Here is a 25,414-nt window from a genome sequence, read left to right on the forward strand (position 1 = left end):
TCCCCCGCGCCGTCTCCATCCCCTGCCGTTCTCCCCTCCGCCCCTGCCTTCCAGCCTCCGCGCTCCTTCCTTCTCTTCACTCTGACCCCAGTGGGGCTTGTGGTCTCTCCCCGCGCGGCCCTCGGCGGTTTCGGGTTCACCACTCGACCCCTCCTGCCCCGAGCTGCGGTGGCGGGTAGACGCTCGCCCGGGCTTTGGAGTGTGCCGGTTTCCACTGGTAAACCAGTCCCCTGGGCCCGGAGCTGCAGGGCGCCCGGGCCTTGCCGGCGACTCTCTGGGCGCAGACAACCTGTCGCGTCGGGGATGCCCGGCGGCCGAGTAGAGGTGGGTGGCTCACGGAGGTGCCGCCGGCGCCCCCAGCCTGAAGTTCCGACCCCTTGTCTGTGGGATGCGCGCAGTCCCCGGGACAAAGCCAGGAGGGACCGCAGCCGAATTAAACGTTCCTTACTGGAAAGGTACCTTTCCAGAGCCGTGCCCTTAAATTCCAGTTCGGCAGGATCCAAGGCAGTTGGCACACTGCTCTCACCCATCCATTTCTATTTTTTTTCCCCGAATTTCGGAAAACTGACAGAGCAGAAAGTATGGACTGTATTAATAAAGTGCGATAGACCTTTGTTGCAGTAGTGAAAAGAACTGCAAAAACTTTAATCTTCCACTTGCAGTTATTAGCTATGGGACCCTGAGCGACCCTTATCCCTTGAGCCCGTTTCCTCATCCCGAAAGTGGGGATAATCAACCTTGCATCAGGCTTGAGGATCAAATGAGGATTTATATAAAGTGCACAGAGGACTCAGTTGACTAGTATGCAGTTTTGTTTTCTGTAAAAAATAATAATAATAATAATAATAAAATCTGTCTGTGCTTATAGAAAGAAGATTGGCCTAAGTCATTAGTTCTCAAACTTTAGGGGTGCATTAGAATCACCTGGAAGCTTTGTTATAACACATGGCTGAACCATCTCCCAGAGTTTCAGATTGCTTAGGTCTGATTGCTTAGTGGGGCCTGATTTGCATTTCTAACAAGTTCCCAGGTGATGCTGACCAGGGCACACTTTGAGAACCCACTGGTCTAGAGAAAAGATGGAGAAAAAGGTGTAAAATGGGCTGATAAAAATACTGATGAATTAGAAGTGAGAGAAAGAGATCAGATATATTTTAACTGTCATCCTGTAAGTGTAGGTAAAACATCTCTTTTGAAAGCTGTTTGTTCTGCCATTCCTTCCTTTATGGGTTTCAGGTGGAAAACCTGATCCTCCTTTTGCCTGAGAAAAGACCCGCAGGAGTCTGTCTTTTCCTTATGATGCTAATGGTGTGTCCTTCACTTTGGAATGCGGGAGTAGGAAGAGGAGAGAGCTCTGCAGCCAAGCCTGCATTGACACATTCGGGAATGGGAAATGTGCTTTCATAAGACTTGAGTCTTTATTGGTTCCAAAATAGCAACAAGCAAAAGATGCAGGTCTGTAATTGTTTTCAGGCCTGCCATAATTAAAAACTTTTCTCATGTACTATCCAGTGAATCTGAAAAGATGCCTGTAGTCCAATCTATCGGTAGCGCTCTTTCTCTATTTTGGTAACTTAAATGGATTTCACAAAATTAGCTTTGTGTTTGGAGTTTGTTCTGCAGTTGTCTGCCAGGCTAGCCCAGCTGGTTAGGGCAAGGTGCACATATGTCCCAATTAGTTTTGCTCTTTTCTAGTAGCACAAAAAGGAGCATGTTCTTTGACTAGAAGACAGAAGAACTCTCCCCTAGATTGGGTTCATATTGAGGCTTCCCCTAGTGCTCTCTTTTTTTTTTTTCCAGACATTTTATTAGTTACAGTTTTTTTCTTTGACACTCTCGATACCCTATTTCCTTTAGAGCAAAACTGTATAGGGGCTAGCGAGCGAGGGTAATTCTGAATTGCATACCACATTACCACCCTTGTAAAAACAGCTGTTAACTTTTTATTCCCAATTCTGGGCTGGGCTGTCATGTTTGTAATCTGATTTTAACTCAGTGGTACTCAAATAGGATTGATACTGCCTGCCCCCTTCCACCTCCAGGTAACATCTAGCAATGCCTGGAGACATTTTTGGTGGTCACGCCTGGAAGGGTGCTATTGGCATTTAGTAAGTAGAGGCCAGGGATGAGGCTACAGTGCACAGGATACCGCCCTAATCCCTCAGCAAAAAGTGTTCTGACCCTAAATGTTAAAAGTGCTAAGGTTGAGAAACCCTACCAACTTGATAACTAGCTAAAGACAAGCTGTTTAAAAGTGAAGAGTGGAATATTCATCCAGATCTGTGGAGAGCACTGATTTTTTAAAATCCCCTTGTACCAGGTGATAGCCTGACAAGAATATAAACCTAAAAATGATACATTTAGGCCACTTTTGTATAGCCCAACCTGGACATAAGTTTAAGTACAGTGTTTTTTTCTGGCATGTCGAAGGCATACTGATAGTTGACCAAACCAGGAGGAGACTGATGGGAAATATATAAGAAGAAAAATGACATAACAATATCCTCTGAATTACATCCCCTCCATTCCCCTGAACTAGCAAAACTGATCAGGAAACATGGAGAAATCAGTTAACGGTTGCTACAACTTCCCTCCGAATTAAGGCCCAGATATCTAGACCTATTTGAAACGTTGGAAGACCCAAGGCCCCATTCCTCAAACTGCTTTGCCCAATGGACCCTAAAATCTGTCATTGGAGTTTTATTCCTTTGGCGTTAACACTTTTTTCCCGGACGTTTCTAAAATGCAAATACAGTCTGCTCCCCGTACCCGAGGGTTCCCCATCTGCGGAGATGAGGGTCAGCAGTGCTACGCCACGTTCCTCGAGGGACTTGAGGCTCCACGGTTGTTGGTACCTGCGTGGGGTCCTGGAACCGGCCCCCCACGGATACCGAGGGAGGAGGGTCCCTCTGGAAGGAAGAGTTCAGCAGCGTTTGGATTTTATCATTTAGCGTGGATTAAATTGCACGTGCAGTTTCTTCCCCAAAACCTGACCAGGAGATCTGGAGCTGGCGGAGCTGGGGGGCGGGGAGCTGTGAAGGCTGTGGCATGAATGTGGGGCGCTGCTTAGGGGCGGGGGCCGTAGCTCAGGTTCTGGAGAGGACACGGGGCGCGGGGCGACGGCGGCAGAAAGGAAGGGATCAGACACCTGGACGCCCGTGTTTCCAGCTTCTCAGTGTTGCTGAAGATCACCTGTGCTTCTCACCTGGGTTCTCTCTTGAATTGCTTTCACAAGTTGCCTTTGCAAAGGCAACTTTCCTGCACTTTTCTTATAATCCTGGAATAACCTGTGTTTGACACGAGAGTCTTGCTAAAAAGCAGGATAAAAACAAAGACGGAGCCTGTGCTTCTCCCCGCGTGCGCGCCGCACCCCCACCACCTTCCCTTCGGCGTCCTGGATGTTTTTACAGGCCCCTTCCAAATGCCCATGGGAATGGGTAACGTTAAGTGTACGCTCTAAAGTAGTGAACCACGTGAAAACATTCAGAAGAGAACATTTTATCCCAAGCAGCACGTACAACATGTGGTGGAGTATAGTAAGGGCAAAGTATGCTGCTTGTGTGCATTTTAGCATCAAATTTATTCCAGATGCTCTTATTTTGGAAAAAATGAAGGTAGTTAGAAGCGCTGGATCAACCCTTGGGCCTCTCCTAGGAGGGCTTCTCCCGGGAGGTGACTGCCTGCTTGCCCCACTTCTCGGCTTCCAGGCTCCGGAGGACCCTGAGCCTTGGAGAGACTGAGGGACCCGTCCACCCCCATGTGGAGCAGGGATGGGATCCCAGTCTGTGTGACTCCCGTGCCCTGTGCCATGGCACATATTCCATGCAACCCCTCATCGTTAAAAACATGAACTTGCGAAATTCAAAGGGAGGCTTCAGACCTTTTATTTCACAGATTTTTAAGATATTCTGGGGTGGGAAAAGTTTTTTGTTGTTGTTTTTGTTTGTTTTTTAAAGGAAGTTTGTATAGTGTAGTAGTGATCTGGCTAGATTCTGTGAGTGGATTATTCTCTGTTCATGATTTACGCACTTTGAGAAAATGCTGGCATCTTAAGGTAGGAACCATGACTTCTCCATATAAATAAACATCATAAAAGGTTTGTACCTTTCACTCTGGGAATTCTCACTAAATGTCAGCTGCTGATGAGAACATTCTGTGTGGACCATCCCGTGGAATAACTCCTCCTGGACCACATGCTGTATAAAGCACGGTCGAGGTTTATAGTTCTCTTGGTGCAGTTAACACATATGTTTAGACACTTGGTCAGTCTTTTAATGAAGATGATTATATGTAACAAAAGTATATTTGGAAAATATTTTGGAATCTTAAAAGCTGGCTATTAGCATTTTTAAGGGTAATCTATAAAAAGATAAATCATTTCTCAGGATAATTAGTTTAAAACTCTCATTATGAATCCTGTTTTCTTTAAAAAGCACCTAAGATTTTTACCATGTACTGTGTGATATAAAATTCCTCAGGTATGCTGTGCATTGTTTGTTCATTCTTTCTTTTGTGGCCAATACCCTAGAATGCTGTACGCTCTTCTACTTCATCTCCTTTTCTCTTTTTAACTCTGGATTCTGCACCTGGTATTCTACTTAAATCATTCTGGGCCCCAGCAGTCTTCCAGTTCAATCACATGGACTTAGCCAATTTGTCACCCTACTTCTGACACTAGACACCATTGTCTGCCTCTGTCTTCCCGAGAATTCCTTGGCTTCTGTTACACCACATCAACCTGGTTTCCTCTCACTCATCCGACTGTCTTTTCCTCTGGTTTCTCCTTCTTTCGGTCTTTTGCTGTAATATTCCCCAAGGCTCTGTTTTGGCGCTCTACCCGTCTTTCTGTGTACTCATGGTCCTTCAGCAGATCAATTATAGTCTTTGTCTCTGATTTCCCATCTCTGTGTTAGTACCGTGTTTCTCACTGCCCGACGGGCAGATGCACTGCCACAGCCTCAGCTCAACCCACGTAAAACAGACCATTACACTGTTTTCTCCAACTAGCACCCTTCCTACCGAATTTGTTTGTAGTGAAATTCTCCTTCTCGTCTCCAAAGCTAGACGCCTTGGAGTCTTCCCTACCTCAGTGACTTTTCTTTGCCTTGTCTCCGTTCCCCTGTCCTTTATTTACCTACAACCATCATCTCCCCGACTTTCCCTCTCAAATATGACCCACCTGCTCAGTCTTGTTTCCCACTCTCTGCCATCCACACCCCCCCAGCGCTGCCAGTGCCCTGTGCTTTCACTGTAGTCTCTCACCTGACAGACCCATCACTATTACAGTGATGGGCTTTTCCGCTTGTGAGCCTTGTGTTTGGAAAATCCTTCTTTTTCTTATCAACGCTTCTCTCACACCCTCCTCCCACTCCCACCTTTCTCTGGGAAGATCTTTTATGAGTCAGCTCAGTGGCCTTCTCCTTTGTGAAACTCTCCCCTGCCTTCGCAGGGAGAATTAATTGTTTCCATCTCTGCATTTCCCGTAGTACTTGGTACGTATTCTCCTGCGGACTTCATGATTTTTGTTGTAGTTGTGGATGTGTTTGTCTGCTGCACTGGGACTGAGCTCTGTCCTCTCTGTGGAGAGTGTGTGTTACGTTCAACACGTACCCAGCAGATGAGCCACGTCTTCTCACTTCCTTTCTGATCGTCTTCTCACATCCTTCTTCCTCGCTTAGCCTTTAATTGGCCGTTAATCCTCTCACCTTACCCCAGTCCTAGGCGTGCGTCAGGCCCCATTTCTTTCCTACCGCCCTGCACCTGTCTTTCCTCTCCTGCATGCTATCTAAAAATTCTCTCTAATAACTTGATATGTTTTAACTTCACGTCCCTCAATTTTACTGGAAATTTCTAGTCGGCAAGGATTTTTAAAAATTCAAATGACATTACCTAGCAGTCCTTTACTCTTTTCTACTCTGAGGTCTGAGACTGCATTTACTCACCCCAGGATCCCCTTGACTCCACTGCTCAGTGAATGACCAGGCTGAGGCCCATTGAAGAAGTTCAATCTGTATTGTTGAGTGAGCTAGAACTTTAAATAAATAAGCATACACACTTCAGCACGAGGCGTGTAAAATGGATAAATTGAATGTAGCATCACTCTAGTTCCTTCTGCAGTGACACCTTTCACATTATTCGAAGGAAGCAATAAAGGCAAAACACAATCATTTGTTAGGATTCATTTTTATTGTGGAAGATTTTCTTTTCAGCTATTGAATAACATAACATTTCTAGCCAATTCCAGAACTAGTTATAACCCGCTAATTAAAAAATACAGATCTGAGAATTCATACTTGAATCACATACTTTAATCCTTAAATCTCTCTCTCTCAAGTCTAAAACCTGTGAATCATTTTATAAAGTAGGATTAAGAACTGTCTGGTACCATTGTTAGTATCTGCTTTGGCTGTGAGGAAATGACACAAATAGTTTCATCCTAATATTCATTCAGATTTATGAGCCAGTATTCATCACAACAATCATAAAACTCTTAAAAGGATAGAAACTGTGTGACAAAGTGAGTCATAGTCTTTGTGATGTGATGTCTGCAAGGGTGGGTGGGAGAGATTGCTGAATGACCAGTCTCATTCTACTGCTTTCTGAGCTGAATCATTTTATAAAGAGAAAACAATTCATAGGTTTACAGCTGGTCATAACATAAATAGGAAATGGAAGAGTAACAGAGTCAAATAATACCTCCTTTTAAAAAATTACTTTTTGAAATATAACACTTGATGAACAGTGTTTGTTTTGAATTAGAAATGAAATTATTTACTGCCTAATAACATATATATTTTAATTTAACACCTGCTATATGTCTTCTTTATATATTTTCATTTTTTCTATTAATTATGTTTCTTTTCCCATCTTTTTATCTTTTTAAAATTTTTGTATTCTTTCGTGTCATTTGACCTTTCCCTTCCTAGCTATTTCTACCTTTGGCTTATTTGACAAGTGTGTGTGTGTGTTTATGTAGGGGCAGGTGTCATTATTCACTGGTTGGATGACTACTTGAATTGGATGGGGACTCGAGAAGAAGGTCCTTTCATCTTGGAAATTCTGATTCTGGGATGGTATAATCTTGGATTTTGCATGGTTGGTCCTCTTTTGTTACTTTTTATCTTACTAGAATCAGAAATTTGGAGAGCCTCTCTCTGAGTCAAATTTAATCTTTAAATGTAAGATTGATTAATCTTATCTCCTTATCTTCTTTGAGGCAAAGCATTTGTCAAAACAATTATGTGAAAAGAGAAATATTCTATTTTGAGTGTGTTTCTTAGTTTTAGAAGTTCTTCTTACATACTTATATTTATACATTACTCTAAATGCAACAGTTTAGTAATGGGAATATAGTGCAAGTAAAATTGGGAAGCCAATCTTGCTAACTGGTTTAGTAGAGCACAGTAGTATATGAAGAAGGCATATACAACAAGTGTTAGATTAAAAAATAATGAATTACAGCAACACCTTCAGCTGTGACCAGGTGGGGAAAGTGAGACACAGACTGTTTTGGAGGGAGCATATTAAAGCATGAGGGGTTGATGGGGTCTGTCCAGCCTTAGCCAGACACCTAGGGAGATTACCATAATGACTAGGAAAAGTCCCTGTACCTTCGTAGAGGAAGGGCCAGTTGTTTGACCTTCACCTCTGTATTCCTTGGATCTTATTATTTACTGAGTGTTTTTTCAATGAATGAATGAAATTCTTGAGAACATGCTCTATGTCAGCTTTATGAACAATATGTTTAATCTTATTACAATCTTCTGAAACAAGTATCATTTTCATTTTACAGATAAGGGTAGGGTTTTTGCTGTTGGCTTTTCAAAACATGATCTCTTTGTTTGTGACAAGAAGTAATTAATTGTGCCTTCCATACTTCTTAGTGTTTAGAATACAGTTCATGGCCAGAATTCTAGATGGATGGTGTAGCAGAAATTTGAACAGAATTAGTGATTTAAAAAAATTATTTAAACTCTTCCCAGAGCCTTTACCATGTCTAGCGAAGTTAGCCTCTGTCATCTTTTCTCCCACCCCTTGCTTTATTGCATTCTTTTTTGTTTAGAAAGTATTTCTGTCATGATTTATTATGAAACAGCTCTTTAATATTTAGGGGTTGTTTTCTGAAGCACTCAAAGATTTTGAAATGGCATATTTAATTTAAAAAGTAAAATAGAAAGAGTAGGACGTAATTAAGGATAAATACTGTATAAGAATGGAATGAACCTCAAAGATGGAGTCTGGAAGATTAAGATGCAGAATAAGCTAAAGCATGCAGAAAATGCAAAGAGAATAACTAAAGGATGTTTAAAAGTTACAGTTAGGCCCTTTCAAGGAAATTCAAGATAGGTTCACTCTTTAAGGACATGTGGTGTAAGATTTAAAAAGCAACCAAAAGAAAAAATGCAGATGTACTTGGACCTATTTTATTTTAATCTTCTTCACCAAGTGAGATTTTCAGTCAACCAATAATTGTTTGGATGTCTAGTATGTGAGGAAATAAAGACCAAGATAAGACAAAAAGATGCGAAGAAAGTGCTTAGCCAGACACATGTAGAAATGTGTCTAAAATGAAAAATGAAACTCCTCTTTCCTTGGAACCACTTGCCTCCCTTTTTTGACTCCCCTGTATTTTAAAATATAAAATATATTTTAAAAAAATTTCTTGCCAACCACGCCCATCTCTTGGAGTAGATTTCTACTCTTCATTTTCCTCAATCCTCACATCCCTTTCTCAGGCCCTGTGCATTTCGGTTCTGCAGTGTCTTTAACACTCACGCTGGCCTCTGCATTGTTGCCACAGCTGCTCTAGTTCTGTCCCTGACTGTTGCCAATGGCTTCTAGCCTGTCCCATCTGTGTAAGTTTGCTAGGGCTGCCATAACAAAATACCGTGGACTGAGGGGCTCAAACAACAGAAATTAATTTTCCCGTAGTTCTGAAGCCTAGAAGTCCGAGATTAAAGTGTCTGCAGGTTTGGTCTTTCTGAGGCTTCTTGGCTCACAGACAGCTGCCTTCTTGCTGCCCTTTCACGTGGTCATCTCTCTTTGCACACATACAGACCTCCTCTTCTTGGTTCACATTTGGTTAGGGCCCACCCTAATGGCCTCATTTTAATTTAATCACCTCTTCAGAGGCCCTATCTCCACATAGTCATTTTCTGAGGTACTGGGCCTAGGGCTTCAACATATGAGTTTGGGGCAGCGGGGGGGTGGGAGATAATTCAGCCCATAACACATCTAATCAACTGGATATTGTTCTTCGGCAGAGTAATCTTTCCAGAGAGCAGCTCCGATCTTGTTATTCCTCTCCTCAGAAAAACATGGACTCGAAACAGTCCAGTCCCCTGGTACACACATTGCTTACAGATGTGGGCACTGTTAAAAGTCTATGAGAATGATAGAGAATAGGAAAGTTACCAGCAGATGAGTGGTTGTCTTATATATCAAAAAGTGGGATAAAGCTATTTTCCGGAAACTCTATATAGGTAGTGAGCTTGAGGTAGTTCCTTGAAAAAAAAAATTCCAAGAGGCTTGAGAATACTGAGAAAAGAAAATAACACAGAAAGCAGTAAATAGGGTAATATATAATGGGAGAGTAGTAACATACATAGGCTTGATATGTTCATTTCAGTGGAATATCAGACCAAACTTCTCATAATAACCTTCTACAAAAGAAATACATTTTCTTTGGGAGAGAGTCTAGAGTTTTTCATGTTTGGGTTTCTAAGGCCAGGCTAAGGACTGTATCGCTTTTAATGAGCTGGAAGTATGCTCTCCCTCTAAAAGGTAAAAAATTAAAGATAAATTGGTGATATGAATTTATTATCATAATCTAAAAGTATTCTTAATAGACAGCTGACTCTGTTTTCTAATTACCACCCAAAAGTGAAGCTTTAGATTCTTATTCTAATTCAAGGTTATAATTTTTGCTGGACCTTCCACCCAACTTTTAACGGCAGTGTAGCTCACATCCCCATACAGCAGGAGAATTCATTTAGTGATTTACACGTATGTTTTGCAGCTCAACTAATTTTTCTTGGAAGGCATTGCAGGAAGTTACATTACTCAAAAAGTAGATAGTCTTTGAGTGTTTTAATGAGATTAGGGGGAAAAAAAACCGGTTGGGATATCTATTTGGTTATACCTATGTTGAATATTTTCCAGACTTAAATTATTTTTGGCCGTGCTTAATGATGTAGGACTGTGGAGCCTTTGTGTTGTAGAATTCTGGAGACTCTTGGCCTTGCCCGTGGTATCACCTCCAGAGGTGATTGGGTGTTCCTTGTAGGCACCTCTGATTTTCTAGAAGGAGCCTGATGCTCACCATGGCTGATGGTTAAAGCACATGGTTCTTTACAATTCAGCCCAGAGAGCAGCACTTTTTTAAGGTCCTGCTGTGGGAAACAATATTTATGGAGGCCTGACTCAAGGATCTATAGTACATCTTTCCTCCGGGTTGTGGATTTTAACATGGGTGGTCCATGGACAAGCTTCAGGTTTCCATAATCTCCTGAAAATAGATGCAACATATTATGTCAGGGTGTTGTTTCTGAGGAGAAGATACATAGCATTTTATCAGGTTCTCAAAAAGTTGTCCATGGTCCAAAATATGTTAAGGATACTACCACTAATAACTAAGGTATATCTTCTAATTAACCTGACCGTCAGCGAGAGAACCAATTTGAATGTGTTGGTGTGAGACTGTAGTTTATGGTGAACGATTTTCAAGAGTCACATCTCTCTGAGACTGGTGTCTGTGTTAATTCTAAGAAATATGTAAAGCTGCCGGTTATCTCATTGCATAGTGTCCCCTCTGAGGACTCCTGAGAGAAATTTCTCTGTGGTAACCACGTCAGGACTAGTTATGCTTCTCCTTGGTGGCCAGTTTGTTCTAACCTTATGGACTCTGGGAAACTTGTTATGGCTACTGGCTTCTAGAAAGCCGAATATGTGGTGTGCTTCTAGCAAGTATAGTAATCTCAGTCCTGGCTTCACCAATCTTTAACTTATTTTCTATTTGCCTCATTTAAAAGCCATTTTTAAAGTTTTTGTTTGTTTGGTTTTGGTCTTGGTATATTGTCAATATCTTTGTAACTCATCTTAAATATTAAGTTGTACCTCAATAAAAATAATATACTTTATGATTTGCCATTTTAACCACAGAATTTCTACTATATTGTCATATAGCATTGGGTGCTGGGGATTTAAAGTCAGATAATGTAGGCACCTACCACCTGAAACTAACACAATATTTTAAGTCAATTAAAATTGAATTAAAAATATTTTAATTCAATTAAAAAAATGTAGGCCTCTGCCCCTTAAGGTGTATATCATCTGGTAGGACAAGAAAGAGATGTAAGTCAGTAAGGACACTGAAATGTTACGGCTGCTTTGCTTGTGTTGTGTCCTGGGGGAAGAGTGAAGTCATATTAAGGAGGACGGTGATTCTACAAGGGAAGTCAGAAAAGGCTTCAAACAGGAGGGACTGCTGGCCTGGGTGTTGGGAGGCAGCTAGATGTTTGCCCGGCAGCTGACTGTTATCTAATTGCCACCAAAAAGTGATGCTTTAGGTCCTTATTCTAAACAGAGTTAACAGTTTTTGCTAGACCCTCTATACCACTTTTAACAGCAGGATGGCTAACATTCCCATACAGCAGCAGAATTCATTTGGTTATTTATATATGTTTTGCAACTCAACTAATTTTTCTTGGAAGGCACATAGGGGCATGAAGGCCAAGGAAGCAGCTCCAGGTTTGGTATGCTTTGGGAACTGCAAACATTTTGGCGTGGCTAGAGTGTAGGGTTATAGTAAGAGGTGAGGCCAGTCACGTAGGAAGGGCCCGGATTCTTTTTTTTTTTTTTTTTAAATTGAAATATAGTTGATTTACAAAGTTGTGTTAGTTTCTGGTGTACAGCAAATGATTCAGTTGTACATACACATATAGCTATTTCTTTTTGGATTCTTTTCCCGTATAGGTTATTACAAAACATTGGGTATCATTCCCTGTGCTGTGTATCCTTGCTGTTTATCCACTCTCTACATAAGAGTTTGCATCTGCTAGTCCCAGACTCTCAGTCCAACCTCCCCTCGCTCCCCCTCCCCCTTGACAACCACAAGTCTGATCTTTATGTCTGTGAGTCTGTTTCTGTTTCATAGATAAGTTCATTTGTGTCATATTTTAGATTCCACATATGAATGATATCATATGGTATTTGTCTTTCTGACTTTGCTTAGTATGATGATCTCTGGGTCCATTCATGCAGCTGCAAATGGCATTATTTCATTTTTTATGGCTGAGTAGTATTCCATTTTATATGTATACCACATCTTCTTTATCCATTCATCTGTTGATGGACATTTAGGTTGTTTCCATGTCTTGGCTATTGTAAATAGTGCTGCTATGAACACAGGGGTGCATGTATCTTTTCGAATTATAGTTTTGTCCTGATATATGGAAGGGCCTGGATTGTGATGGGCTCTGTAAGCCATGCTAACAATTTGGTCTTTATCCTCAAGGCAGTGGGGAGTCAGTGAAAGAGTTTAATCATAAGAATAAGAATATCAGATTTGGGCTTTTGTAAAATCACTCAGGCAGGTGTGTGGGATGGATCGAAGGGTATAAGGCTGGGAGTAAGGAAGAGAGTTAGGAAATTTATTGTGGTAGTCCAATTGAGAAATGTAGATCTCTTACACCATTGCCTGGCACATCATAAGTGAGGTACATGCATTAGAATAGAAGGGTCTCCATTTTGTTGAGAGAAAAAAGGAAATTATTGGACTTCTGTCCAGGCCAGAACCCAAGATGGCTGTGCTCTTGTTGAGACATATTGGCCGTCATTGCCTCTGTGCCCACCTTGGTCCTCAGCTCTGTATCAGAAATGCTGTTCCTTTGGAAACCACAGCCAAAGAAGAGATGGAGAGGTTCTGGAATAACAACGGTGGTTCAGAGCACCCTTTGTCTCCGTATCGCTATCTGTAGCTGGTCTCTTCCCATGGTGATGTCCATTTGCCACCATGGCACTGGTATTGCCTTGGGTGCAGGGGTCTCTCTTTTTGCTTGTCGGCCCTTTTGATCCCTGGGAGCTTTGAGTCTCATTTGGAACTTGTGAAGTCCCTGTGTTTGGGGCCAGCACTGATCCACACAGCCAAATTTGCACTCATCTTCCTTCTCATGTGTCACACCTGGAATGGGATCCGACTCCTGATGTGGGATCAAGAAAGGGCCTGACAGTTCCCCAGCCACACCAGTCTGGAGCGCTTGTCTGGGTTCTTGCTGTGTTGTCCTCTGTAGGGCTGGCAGCCCTGTGAAGAGCCGGAGTTCCCAGCAGCATCTTCCTGCAGATTATTACATTGACCTGTCTTCCTGCTTGTCACTCGTATCTTCCGCCAGGGCAAAGTTCTCCTGATTTGTTTAGACCCTTTTGTGCTTGCAGATCCCCTTGGAGCTGAGCAGTAGAGGACCTTGTAGAACCATAGTAGTGGAAAAGGGTCCAGTTTTCCCCTTATTTATTTCTAAAGGTGGAATGACTGCAATAACTCCCTTTTCCTGACTGTAGCTTGCAGCCTACTCTGGACCTGGGAGTGCTCAGTCTTCCTTCATATTAGGCCTTGCTTTGTGCTGAGGGTCAGCTTTTGGCTCCTTCTTCCTGAGACAGTGGAAACAATGCCAGCTCTGTGGCCTCTGCCATGGGGACTGGGAGTGGGGCTTTGGGTCCCACTGCCTGTGGGTTGCTGGCTTAAAGGACAATTCTGTTCATTGGTCAGAGCCCAGGGTCTTTAGCACCAACACAGTGTGACTGAAAGAAGAGAGGGGTGGTGGAGGGGAATTAGCCTGTCCCGGCTAGAGGCAGATAAAGAGAGTGAGTTGGCTCTTGGAGCAGGTGCTTTGGGGAGAAGATATATAGCTTTTGATGCAAGAGGAAGATCCAGAAAATTATCATTGAACCTATTAACGGTTATTTTTTTTCTTGCATTTACAGAAAAACCAAGCCTCTTATTGTCATGTTTTCTAAACCAAATTCATGTGACAGCTTCTTCTGAAACTGAATTAAAAAGATCATTTTGTCTTTGGAAACAAAAAGGAAATTATTGGAATAACACACAAAAATTACCCCATTTATAAAAATGCATACACACAAAAGAACTATATACTTATGGAGTAAATAGGTAGGCTAAGAGCTGAAAGGATGTATATCAAACTGCTAAACTCGTGCTTATAACTTTGGAGAGGGGGCTAGGATTGAGAGAGAAGAAATGAAGGGAAATCTTTACTTCTCTATCTATGTATTTGGAAAATTTTAACAATTACATATCCACATATTATTTCTATAAAGACTTCTGAGAAGGATGAATGGGAGTGAGGGAGCAGAGACAGATGGTGGATACTATTCTCTGGGGTGTGTGAATATGAAGGGACAGAGAGAGATGAGATGGTAACCAAGAGGTTTCTGTCTTGGGAGGGTGGAGCTATGGGTGGGGTCTTTGGCCATCGGTCACACGGATGGACGCAGCACCCTAGTTGACTGATTGTTGGTGAGCAGTGCCCAGGCCTACACCTGCCCGCTAGAAGGAACCCACTTCTCACTCCTTCATCCATTCTTTGGCTTATTTCCTCTTAAGCCCCACTCAGATGCACGGCCTTGGTCGTTATCAGTAAAACTGCTTTACTTTGCTTTGGGAAACGGTGCTTAATTAGTACTAATTATTTCTAATTTACTGTACATTCTAAGTCAAAGCATACCAAAAATCTAAATCTAAACGTATTCTGCACAATATAGTTTACTTTTTTAAGGTGCATCATAACCGTGTTCTTTGGGAAAGTCCTATACTGGTGCAACAGTGGGCTGGAAGAGACATGAAGGGACTGGATCAGATCACAGAGGGATGGAGTAAGTTTAATGGAAGCAAGGAGACTCTGGGAAGGGAGGAGACCAGCGCGGGTGCAGCTTGGACTGACCCTGTGGGTGGGGTTTGACGTCTGAGCAGCGGTGCTCACGGAAGGTCAGCCTGACTTTGGAGTCTCATCACAGAGGCTAGCCGGGCTGCTGAGGATGCTGCCTTGGGCAACAGCTAAACAGCTGCTCATCTCCTGACGACCTAGCAATTCAACTTGTAGGAGGACTGAGTCAGTCAGGGTTCTCCAGGGAAACAGAACCACTAGGAGATACAGATGAGATAGAGAGAGTAGGAGAGGGAGGGGGGAGGGGGAAGGAGGGATTTATTTTAAGAAATTGATGCATGTGATTATGGAAGCTGGAAACCTGTTAGGCTGGAGATGCAGAGGAGAGCCAGTGTTGTGGTTCAAGTTCAGAAGGCCGTCTGCTGGCAGAATTCCTTCTTGCTCAGGGAAGGTCAGTCTTTTGTTCTACTAGGCCTTCAGGTGATTGGATGAGGCCACCCACATTATGGGGGACAGTCCACTTTATTCAAAGTCCACCACTTCAAATATAAACCTCATCCAAAAACACCCCTCACAGAAGGATCCAGAATAATGTTTGACCAAATATCTGGGCACCATGGCCCAGCCAAGTTGACACATGACATTAACCATCGCAGGGCCCTTGTTGGCATAAATCCTAGACTGGCCTAAGTGTTCAACCCTGGCTTGGATAGGACCCCCTTATTCACAGCGATATCCTGAGGACGTGGGGCGGAGGGTTCCTGAGAGAGGCACGAGGCTGGCCTCCTATTCATGCTGAGGTCATTTTGCTTTGGTCCCCACTGAGACCCCAAGGAGGCTCCACCTTCCATGACTGGTGCTTGCCAGGGAACATGGAGGCTAGCTTCTTTCTCCTTCCCCTCCTCTCCCTCCTCTCCTCCCTTTTCCTCTTCTAAATTGAGATATAATTGACATACAGCATTGTACTAGTTTTAGTTATACAACATAATGATTTGATATATGTATATATTATAAACTGATCACCACAGTAAGTTTAGTTAACATCTATCATCTCACATAGATACAGATTTTTTTTTTCTTATGATGAGAACTTTTAAGATCTACCCTTCTAGCAACTTTTAATGATACAGCACACTAGTGTTAACTATGGTCACCGTGCTATACATTACATCCCCAGGACTTAATTATCTTATAATTTGAAGTTTGTGCATTTAGACCTCCTTTACCCATTTTGTCCACCTTCCCAGCCCCCTGCCTCGGCAGTTGATTAATCAATCTGTTCTCTGTATCTAAGAGTTTTTTTTTTAAGATTCCACATATAAATGGTATCATACAGCATACATCTTTTTCTGACTTATTTCACTTAGCATAATGCCCTTAAGATCCATCCATGTTGTCACAAGTGGCAGGATTTCCTTCTTTTTTATGGCTGAATAATATTCGTGTGTGTGTGTGTGTATTTCACATTTTCTTTATCCATTCATCCATCAATGATGGACACAAGTGGTTTCCATGTCTTGGCTATTGTAAACAATGCTGCAGTGAACATGGGTGCAGATTTTCTTTTTGAGTTAGTGATTTTGTTTTCTTTGTATAAATACCCACAAGTGGAATTGTTGGATCATATGGTAGTTTAATTTTCTGAGGAACCTCTGTACTGTTTTTCATTAGCTTTTGTCTTCTGGTTCTCTTTTCCTTCCCCCAACATATGTGAGTTAGTTTTGCTTCCTTAGGATTTCTGAAAACAAGAATAATGATCCTATTCCAGAAGAAAGGATATTATTAAAATCAACAAACAAAAAAGGATTCCCAGCAAGATCAGAGTAGTACTTACACGTGGAGATGTTTGAGGCTGTCACCTGTGGTCACAGGTGGCATTACTGCTGTCCCTGGTCCCTGTCAGCTGCCATCTGCCCCAAAGGCTCCCCTGCTCGTCCCTCATCACAGACGTGAACTGGGCCTCAGATGCCTGTTTCTGAGGACCAGACAGCAGAGGGCAGTTGAGGCTGCAGTCTGATTGGGTAGAAGAGGTGTTTGTTTTTTTTTTAAGTCATATTCTAGTCTGTGATTGGAAACGTCTGTTGCTTCTGTCTTACATCATCCTCAAACCAGCATTGATTAGAAGCAGGGGTGTCAGCATAACTAGAGGCACTTCTGTTGTCAGTTGTCTGAGCCTCATGAGAGGTCCAAGATGACATAGAAGTAAGGGAAGGGGGAGATCAGATGTCTTTCTACTTCTCAGACTACATCACTGGCACTACTGGGAGAGAGCAGGGGATGTGAGGGACTTTGATGAGGTGCTGGGCCAAGAGCAGGGGAGTTTTTCCACGTACTGCCGTCTCCCTTACCTGCACCCTGGACTGTTGGGTCTCCTTGACTGGGCCTCTTTTTTTATTTATGTCCTCAGGGGCAAGGTCCCTCCCCACTGTGAAGCTAAAAGGCCATGCCAGATAACACCACCAGATACACAGAGATTTCAGTGTGCCAATTTTGTAGCAAAATGGCACAAAATGACAAACCCTCTTTGGTGGCTTAGTTGCTGTTTTAAAAAAAAAAAAAAGAGAAAGAAAAGACAAATGTGTTCCACTAAATGATGAGCTTAGCTTGGCCAGCGCAGTGTGAGTGAATATGTTTTAGGTATGGGAACATTGAGGGACCTTAGGTCTGCGATCTTCAGTTTTTCTTTGAAGCAGGAGGCACTGTTATCTCCGGGAGGGAGGTGTGGCTGCAGGCTGGGCCTGTCGAGCCAGCTCTAAGTCTTACGGCTGGGCCGCCGTAGGGAATGGGAGAGGACGGAGACCGGGATGTGCCCGCGGTCGCTCGCTGATGGCTCCCTTGAGGCCGGAGACCCACATTCATAATAACACCAGTCTGGCTGGTTGTGTCACTTCTGGGGACGTTTCCTCTGTGTAGGTTCAACAGCGCAAGTGCAGGAGTGGAGAAGCCAGATGGCTATATTGATCCAAAAATTGGAGCTTAGCTTGCAGAAGTGCGAGAAAGAAAAAGCAGGAGAACTGAATTATGCCCCGCAGAGTTCAGAGTGATAAGGAGGGAAGCCCAAGAGGCTACGGACGGGTAGATAACTGAACCAGACTCCACCATTTAAGTCAAAGCGGCTGAAGAACCAGCCGAAGGAAATGAGGTTATCCCATGTCGGAGTTTGAGATGAAGCCGCTCTCGAATGATGGCGTGGCCATGAGAGTGGTGAATGCAGGTTGCTAGACTCGATAAGCCAAGGATCTCGGAGGCTCGACTGTTGGTGGGTCTTCTGCATGAACAGTGCCATCTCTCTAGATGATGGCAAGGGATGCGGGGTGCCTAATTCCAAGGTCTTCAGTGAGTGACAGTGACAGTCAGTGGGTAGCACTGACAAGGAGGAAGAGAGGGTATGGACCTTGAAGGATGAAAGACTTTAGTATGGTGGTGGGAAGTTTATATTGTAGATGCCGTTGCAGGAAGCCAGAAAACAGCTGCATATGCTAAGAGGGAAGAGGCCTGATTCCAGTGGAAAATGGCTGTTTGGAAGAACTGGCTGGACCCCAGTGTGTTTAGCTCCCAGTGGTGTTGCAACGTCCCGTGATGACCAGCAGCCCTTAGGATTTGAGTGTTGCAAGGGGGAGAGGTCTGGGTCGGGTAAGGAAAACATCTTTTGGTCAAAGCGACTGTTTCCTATTTTTAAAAACATCGGTGTTGGGACAGGTGATCTGCAAAGCACCTTCCTGGTTTAAAAGTTCTTTCCATGAATCTGAAAAAATGCAAATCAGGAGTTTGATCCCTTGTATTGTCCAGCTGGGAGAATATGCCTAGATTCTGAATAATCTTTTCTTCATGTGAAAATCACCATTCCCATAGAGATAGAAAGTCGAATACTTTAGAAATTCTTGGTGGGGCGGGGGGGGGGAAAGATAATTAACAGTAAAAGGTATGAGTTGAACAAAGTGAGCTATATTTTGTGTCTGGTCTTGGAACAGTTTACTTGGGAGGGCGACTCCCTTCCATGCCTGAGATAAGAGGTTTCAATTCAGAGCATCTCAAGAAGAATCACTTTCTGTGCCTAAAGCCTTTCCTATTCCTCTAAAAATAATGTTGAGATAATGGTGGATGCCTTTATAGATGTCTGATTTTTTTTTCTCTTCTTAGTAACCGCATATATCTTTTGGAGGAAGCAGAAAGCATAAATTAAATCAGGGGAGCAGACAGGGCAAGGGAGGTAGAAAGTGAAGAGGGAAAGGAAGAAAGAGAAGAAAAACAAACACACACCCAGGAATATGCAAGAGAAGATTTAGGCTGAAACAGACTTTCATATTCAAAACTCCTGAGTAATTAGTTGTGTGGGCTCTCGGCATTCTCTTCAGAGAGGTATTCCAGCTCTGGGAAGGAGAAAGGAGCAAAAGAAAACCAAATGATGACTTTCCATGGCACAGAGAAAGGAAATACATTCAATAATTATGATTTTAGGCTCCTTTTTTGGGATCGAAGTGTGAGTACTAGAGCCAGATGCTATTTGCTTTGCTATTTGTGTACGTTTGTGACTTTTTTTTAAAACTTTATAAACTATAGCAATTAACTCTTTGTCTTTTTATTATGAGGAATAAGAAGACATAGTACAAGAAGATTTTCTTTGGGGAGATAAATTCCCTTACTTCTTGGTATTTTTCTCCATTCGCCGGTTTTCCCCCTACCCTCTCCATCATCACACAACTCATTGCTTGGAACAAGGCACAATTTCAGCGTTATTTCAACCAGCTATTCCTTGAAGAATGGCAGATGAGAAAACAATAGAGTGACATGCTTCTCAGGGCAGTTTGGCTCAGCAGCCAGCAGAGAGAGGAGGGTTAGGACCGCTGACTTTTGACCCTGGGTCCTTAGGTGATCTTGGGCAAAGCAATCCACCAACCTGAGACTCTGCTTCCTTATCTTGAACTGAAAAGTCTGCACTAGATGATTTCCAAGGGCCAAGTGCTAAGGATTTTTGACTCAAATTCTGCTGGAGGGTTTTGACAATCAGTTTTGGGGAAGGGCTAATGATATCATCAGAAATAGGCATGGCCAAAGGAAAAGAGTGTGAACCCAGAAAAGAGGGCATTTCATGTCAGGCGTGTCCCTGGAGATGGCCAGTGATGATCTTAAAGCAAAAGACGCATGGGGTCAACCAGTGACTGTACACGTGGCTGTAGGGGACACCTGCTGTTATCAGAGTTAAGAGCAGAGGGAGAACGACAACAGGAGCTGGCTTTCTAAATAGGGGCTAGATTTGATTCACTCCCTAACTAGACTGTGTTGAACAGCTATTCTTGAAATTAGAGAAAAATGCAAAACTGTAATCAAGTCGTTGTTCTTTCTGCCCTGGTCCAACCCCCGGCCCCCTCTCCCCTTTACTCTCACTCCTCTGTTAAGGTCATTCTTGTCTTTCACATTTGTGCAGGCAACAGGTAGACCTGGGTTTAGGTCTCAGCTGTGCCTTTCTAGTTGTGTGATCTTGGGTGAAGTTTCTTCATTTCTTTAAATACCAGTTTCCTCATCTGCCAAGCAGGGATGCTAGCTAATAATAGCTACCGTGTTAATAATGTTGTATTAATATGTCAGATAGTAAGCCCTTAATGAGTGTTAGCTGTGACTGCTGTTTACTGTTCCTAAAGCTCCCTTTTATAGACTTATATCTCGTCTGCCCTCCAGTGTTTGAGATATCTATTGCTGTATAACAAACATCTCAAAATTTAATGGCCTAAAATTACCATTTTATTATTTCTCATGATTCTGTGTATTGACTGTAGTTCAGCTGGATGGTTCTTCTGCTAGCATAGTTTGAGATTTCTCGTGCAGCTGCAGTCAACTGGTGGCTGGAACAGGAATACCTAAAATGGCTTTACTTACGTGTCTGGTGCCTTGGCAGGGTAACTGAAACCCCAGTGATTTGTTCCTTTCTCCACGTGGTCTCTCCATGAGACTAGCTTGGGCTTCTTTACATAGAGGCTGGATCGCAAGACCAGAACTCCAATCTGTACGCACTGTTCACGTCATGTTTGCTAATGTCCCATTGACTAAATTCAGGCAACATGGCCCGAGACTAGAGTCAATATGGGAGGGGCTACACAAGGTATGACTATCAAGAGGTGTGGTTCATTGGAGCCACCAAAATAAGTCTCTACCACATCCAGTTTCCAAACCCCTACTGTCTGGAAAACAACTTCACTTGGATGTCACTCTGTAAGCTTGAACGTAACTAATTCACTTCCAATCAAATAAGCAATTCATTGTTCTTCTTGATGAGCAGGAAGCTGGTGCTGGATCATAAACTGGATATCCTCATCTTGTCAACTTTCTTCCCAAATTATTCTGTCATTTTTCCTTATTTCCAAGTTGAAAACCTAAACATAACTTTTTCCCCCTTCTTGTTTTTGTTTTTTACCAAAATCCAGACTTCATGAAACCCTGGCATTTATTCCTTTGTTCTCTGTCCTCACTGCCACTTTCAAAGGTCCGTATCCTTATTATCTTACACGTGTATGGCTGCCATAACCTTTTAGTTAGGTTTTCTTTAAACACCGCTTTCGGTCTCATGCCTTTCTTTTCAAGAACCTGCAGTATATTTGTTGTTCTTACTGCATGAAATCTAACATGTTGCATTAAACCTGCTTTTTTTCCCAAGGCCCTTATTTATTGGACCCTACTCCATTAATACAACTCTTTTTTCCGCTATTGTATGTCATCTACCCTTCAGAGTCAGTGAGTGAGGAGGGAGGGTACTTAAAGTGGAAGAGTTTCAGTCCATCTACATTATAAATATCTTTGAACACAGAGGGGAATGGAGGAGGTAATGTGGAGGCAGAGCAAAAATCCTGAAGATAAAATGTAACATGGAAGGGAGTTTATCGTTGCTATTTGTGTTTTTGAGAATTAGGTAGGAGGAAAAGGGGGAAATCAGATATTTCAGGGGGTTGGAAATTAGATCCGTTTTAATGGAATTCCTTAAGTTGAAAAAAATCTTGAACTGTCTCGTTCATTTCACTACTCCTGGCTCAGTTGGGTTTTACATCCACGTAGTCTGGTTTTATTGTTATCAGTGGTGCCGGGTGTTATGTTCTCATGTGCTTGGCGCACACGGAGTGCCTCGTAAATGTTTGTTGGATGGAGAACATAAGCAAAACTTAAAGTTAGACTTTTTATTAACTAAAATGGACAACATCAACAAAGTCTAAAAGGATGTATGTTCTCTTATATTGAATGGAGAGAGATGCAGAAGGCAATTCCATGAATTATCTTCACCATTAAAAATAGACATTTGTTCAGCACTCAGTACATGTGCTCTAGACGCTGACCAAGGCGGGGATGAGTGGGGCTTACTTAGCTAGTTACACGGCACAATGAGAGCACCTGTTTCTTCTGTAGATGGAGCGTATAAAACATGTTAGGAACATGGGAAGAGAAACCTATTACATTTTTTATTTTTTAGATCCATAAACCTTTTGGATCAGATAAAAATTTAAAAATTGGACATTGAAAGAATAACTTCCTGTTCGTATGAGGGAACAACATTATAAAGTGATAAACATAGAGAGGCATTAACCTGAGGAAGTTGAAGAAGCATATTCAGTTAATCCCTGACATTAATTTGATACTGTTCACTTCCATTCCAGAGGCGTCGTATTTTTGTGAAACCAGCGATAGTATTTAACCTCAGTAATCGAGATATCGTGTACGGAAATGGCAAACATACTGGAAGAATGTCTCCCACTCCGCCAACTTTCAGCCACAGTTTCAAATACCCTATTTCAAAGAACTTAACTCCAGAGGAGTCCACTTAACTTTATTAACTTGGACTTCTAGGCAGCTGCATTCTTTGGGGTGGAGCCATGCTCTTCTTTTACTGTGACCCTGTTATTCCTTTAAAGTTATGCCTTTAACTTCTCAGCACAGCCGAAGAAGGGGCCCTGTTTCTTCCTGCAGACTTTCAGGCAGAGGAGCCATTTCCAACTTCCTCCCGAGTCCACCCAGCTGTGTCATGCAGGGGATGCAGGGGAGAGCTTTCCTTGGGAGGGCCTCCTCGGAAGTTTTGGAGATGGGCCTTGAGCTCTTGGCTGCAATCAGGGTTTTCCAAAGTGGAGGCCGCAGTAAAGCTCGTCATGGACTGAGGGATGTGCCGCCCAGGCTATTTTCATGAGGGTCAAATAAAACTCTCTTGTCTTAAGCCTGCTTTGAAAGGTGTTTTCCTAATGATTTTACCAGTCAAACAGAATGACTGTGTGGAGAGTGCAGTTAAATAGCTGGAACGCTCTGGGCAGCTTCCCTTCTCCACCCTGTGGCCCTGCTTGCCTTTCCCCCGAAGCTCCTCCTTTCCCAGGCACACACTTGCTGCTCTGTTTTCTGTTCTGGAGCTGCCTGAATTGTGTGATTTTTGAGGATGAATGTGAACTCCTCAATCCAGAAAGAAGTGCCAGGAACACAAACAGCTAATTGGCATTCACCCCTAGGGCAGGCGCATGACCAGCCAAGCTGGTTGCATTATCTCCATGGGGCACTTAGCTTTGAGAGAGACCTCAGCTCTCTCAAATCATCCAAGAAGCATTTCCAAAAGGTAGAAAGAATCGCCAAGAAAAGGCTGTAATCAGGAGGTGCTCTATCTCTTGGGTATGTTGGTTTGGTTGCAGAAATAGTTGCTTGAGGCGGTTTATCTTTTTGCTGTTACTCTCTATCTGAGCTTCTTGTGATTTCAGGGCACTCTGGCCAGGTTAATAGCCTTTGAAACAGGGATTTCAGATTGGTGATCCACAAGCCAAATTCCAGTGACAACTGTGTGTGTGTGTGTGTGTGTGTGTGCGCGCACATGTATGCACGTGCAAGCACCTGGCTGGTACTGAGTAGTGGCTGCCCCATCAGTTGGGAGTGAAATATGTTCTATGGTTTATCATGGTCCCCACTATCCCCTGCTCCTCCTAATCTTACCACCAAGGTGCTTCTCTCTTGTCTGTTACTCACATGGCCCCTGTAGGCCTTTGAGTTTGCTACCCTGCTTTTAGTACAAGTATTTTCAGTGTTCCTTGAATGCTGAAATCTTCACTCTGAGACAAACCAAAGGAGTTGATAAGGACTTTTCAAGAATTGATTTGTGGGCTTCCCTGGTGGCACAATGGTTAAGAATCTGCCTGCCAATGCAGGGGACACGGGTTCAAGCCCTGGTCTGGGAAGATCCCACATGCCGCGGAGCAGCTGGGCCCGTGAGCCACAACTACTGAGCCTGCGCGTCTGGAGCCTGTGCTCCGCAGGAAGAGAGGCCGCGATAGTGAGAGGCCCGCGCACCGCGATGAGGAGTGGCCCCCACTTGCCACAACTAGAGAAAGCCCTCGCACAGAAACGAAGACCCAACACAGCCATAAATAAATAAATTAAAAAAAAAAAAGACTTACTGCCTGTTAAAAAAAAATAAAATAAAATAAAAAATGTTAAAAAAAAATTGATTTGTATTATAGAACTAAAATTTAGAAACATCAACTGTTATTTTTCAGTGAAAATATTTTTCAGCCTATAGCAGGGGCTGCCCCTGACTGAAGGTCTGTCTGACTTTGAACAATTTGGTCCATATTAGGCTGTTGACTTCCTCAGGGGCCCGTCTGCCGCTGGTCTCCTCAGACAACAGAGCAGCAATTCTGAAACCTGGTGCTTCTGCCTCCAGCTTCGGAAGGCCTCTGCTGGAAGACGTCTTCTCATAAGTAGCACAGATGCCGGCCCCAGGAGCCGGTGCACATCCTGTTTATTCAGTAACATTATAGGAAATATGAAGAAATGCGAAGTGACCACATGTTCTGGGGTCACCAGAGCAGTTCTCAGCGTTCTTTTACTGATTAAAAATGTAAAGCTCTATAACATTCAGCTATCTGAGGCATATAAAATCTTTCTGTCTTGTCTTTATATAACCTTTACATAAATACCTTCCACCACCTTTTTTTTTTTTAATTAGTCATCAACTCTCATCTCTGTAAAATACATCCTTTCCCTCTGCATTTTTTAACCATTTTTTAATTTATTTTTATTTATTTATTTATTTATGGCTGTGTTGGGTCTTCGTTTCTGTGCGAGGGCTTTCTCTAGTTGTGGCAAGCGGGGGCCACTCTTCATCGCGGTGCGCGGGCCTCTCACTATCGCGGCCTCTCTTGTTGCGGAGCACAGGCTCCAGACGCGCAGGCTCAGTAGTTGTGGCTCACGGGCCCAGCTGCTCCGCGGCATGTGGGATCGTCCCAGACCAGGGCTCGAACCCGTGTCCCCTGCATTGGCAGGCAGATTCTCAACCACTGCGCCACCAGGGAAGCCCGCTAACTTTTTAATATGGCCACAAACAGGTAGCAAAAGTGGTATTTGAACTTCGTCCTTCTTTCCTCTGCCTGCTGTTCCCTCCCGTCTAGTGGGAGTATTCAGAGGCTATGAATAGAGAATGGAAGGAATTGAGAACCCATGGTGGCAGACTAGCCCGTAGACCATGTAGTGAAGCCTCTGAATGATTGAGAATCTGATAAGTAGAATAA

At 43.1% G+C, this 25,414-nt stretch overlaps 1 protein-coding gene and 1 pseudogene across 2 annotated transcripts in view; both read left to right on the forward strand.

Moving 5' to 3' along the window:
- The window catches only part of FGF2 (fibroblast growth factor 2), a gene marked incomplete at its 3' end in the record, with an annotated part of 55,883 nt that overhangs the window by 273 nt on the left and 30,196 nt on the right, over positions 1 to 25,414 (forward strand). The window lies entirely within an intron of this gene.
- Positions 113 to 24,837, forward strand: LOC309661944 (succinate dehydrogenase cytochrome b560 subunit, mitochondrial pseudogene; annotated as a pseudogene). The gene has a single exon. The product of its transcript is annotated as a succinate dehydrogenase cytochrome b560 subunit, mitochondrial pseudogene (transcript).

The sequence above is a fragment of the Balaenoptera physalus genome (assembly GCF_965194825.1).
Source record: "Balaenoptera physalus genome assembly, chromosome: 5".
In the NCBI taxonomy this organism is placed as follows: Eukaryota; Metazoa; Chordata; class Mammalia; order Artiodactyla; family Balaenopteridae; genus Balaenoptera; species Balaenoptera physalus.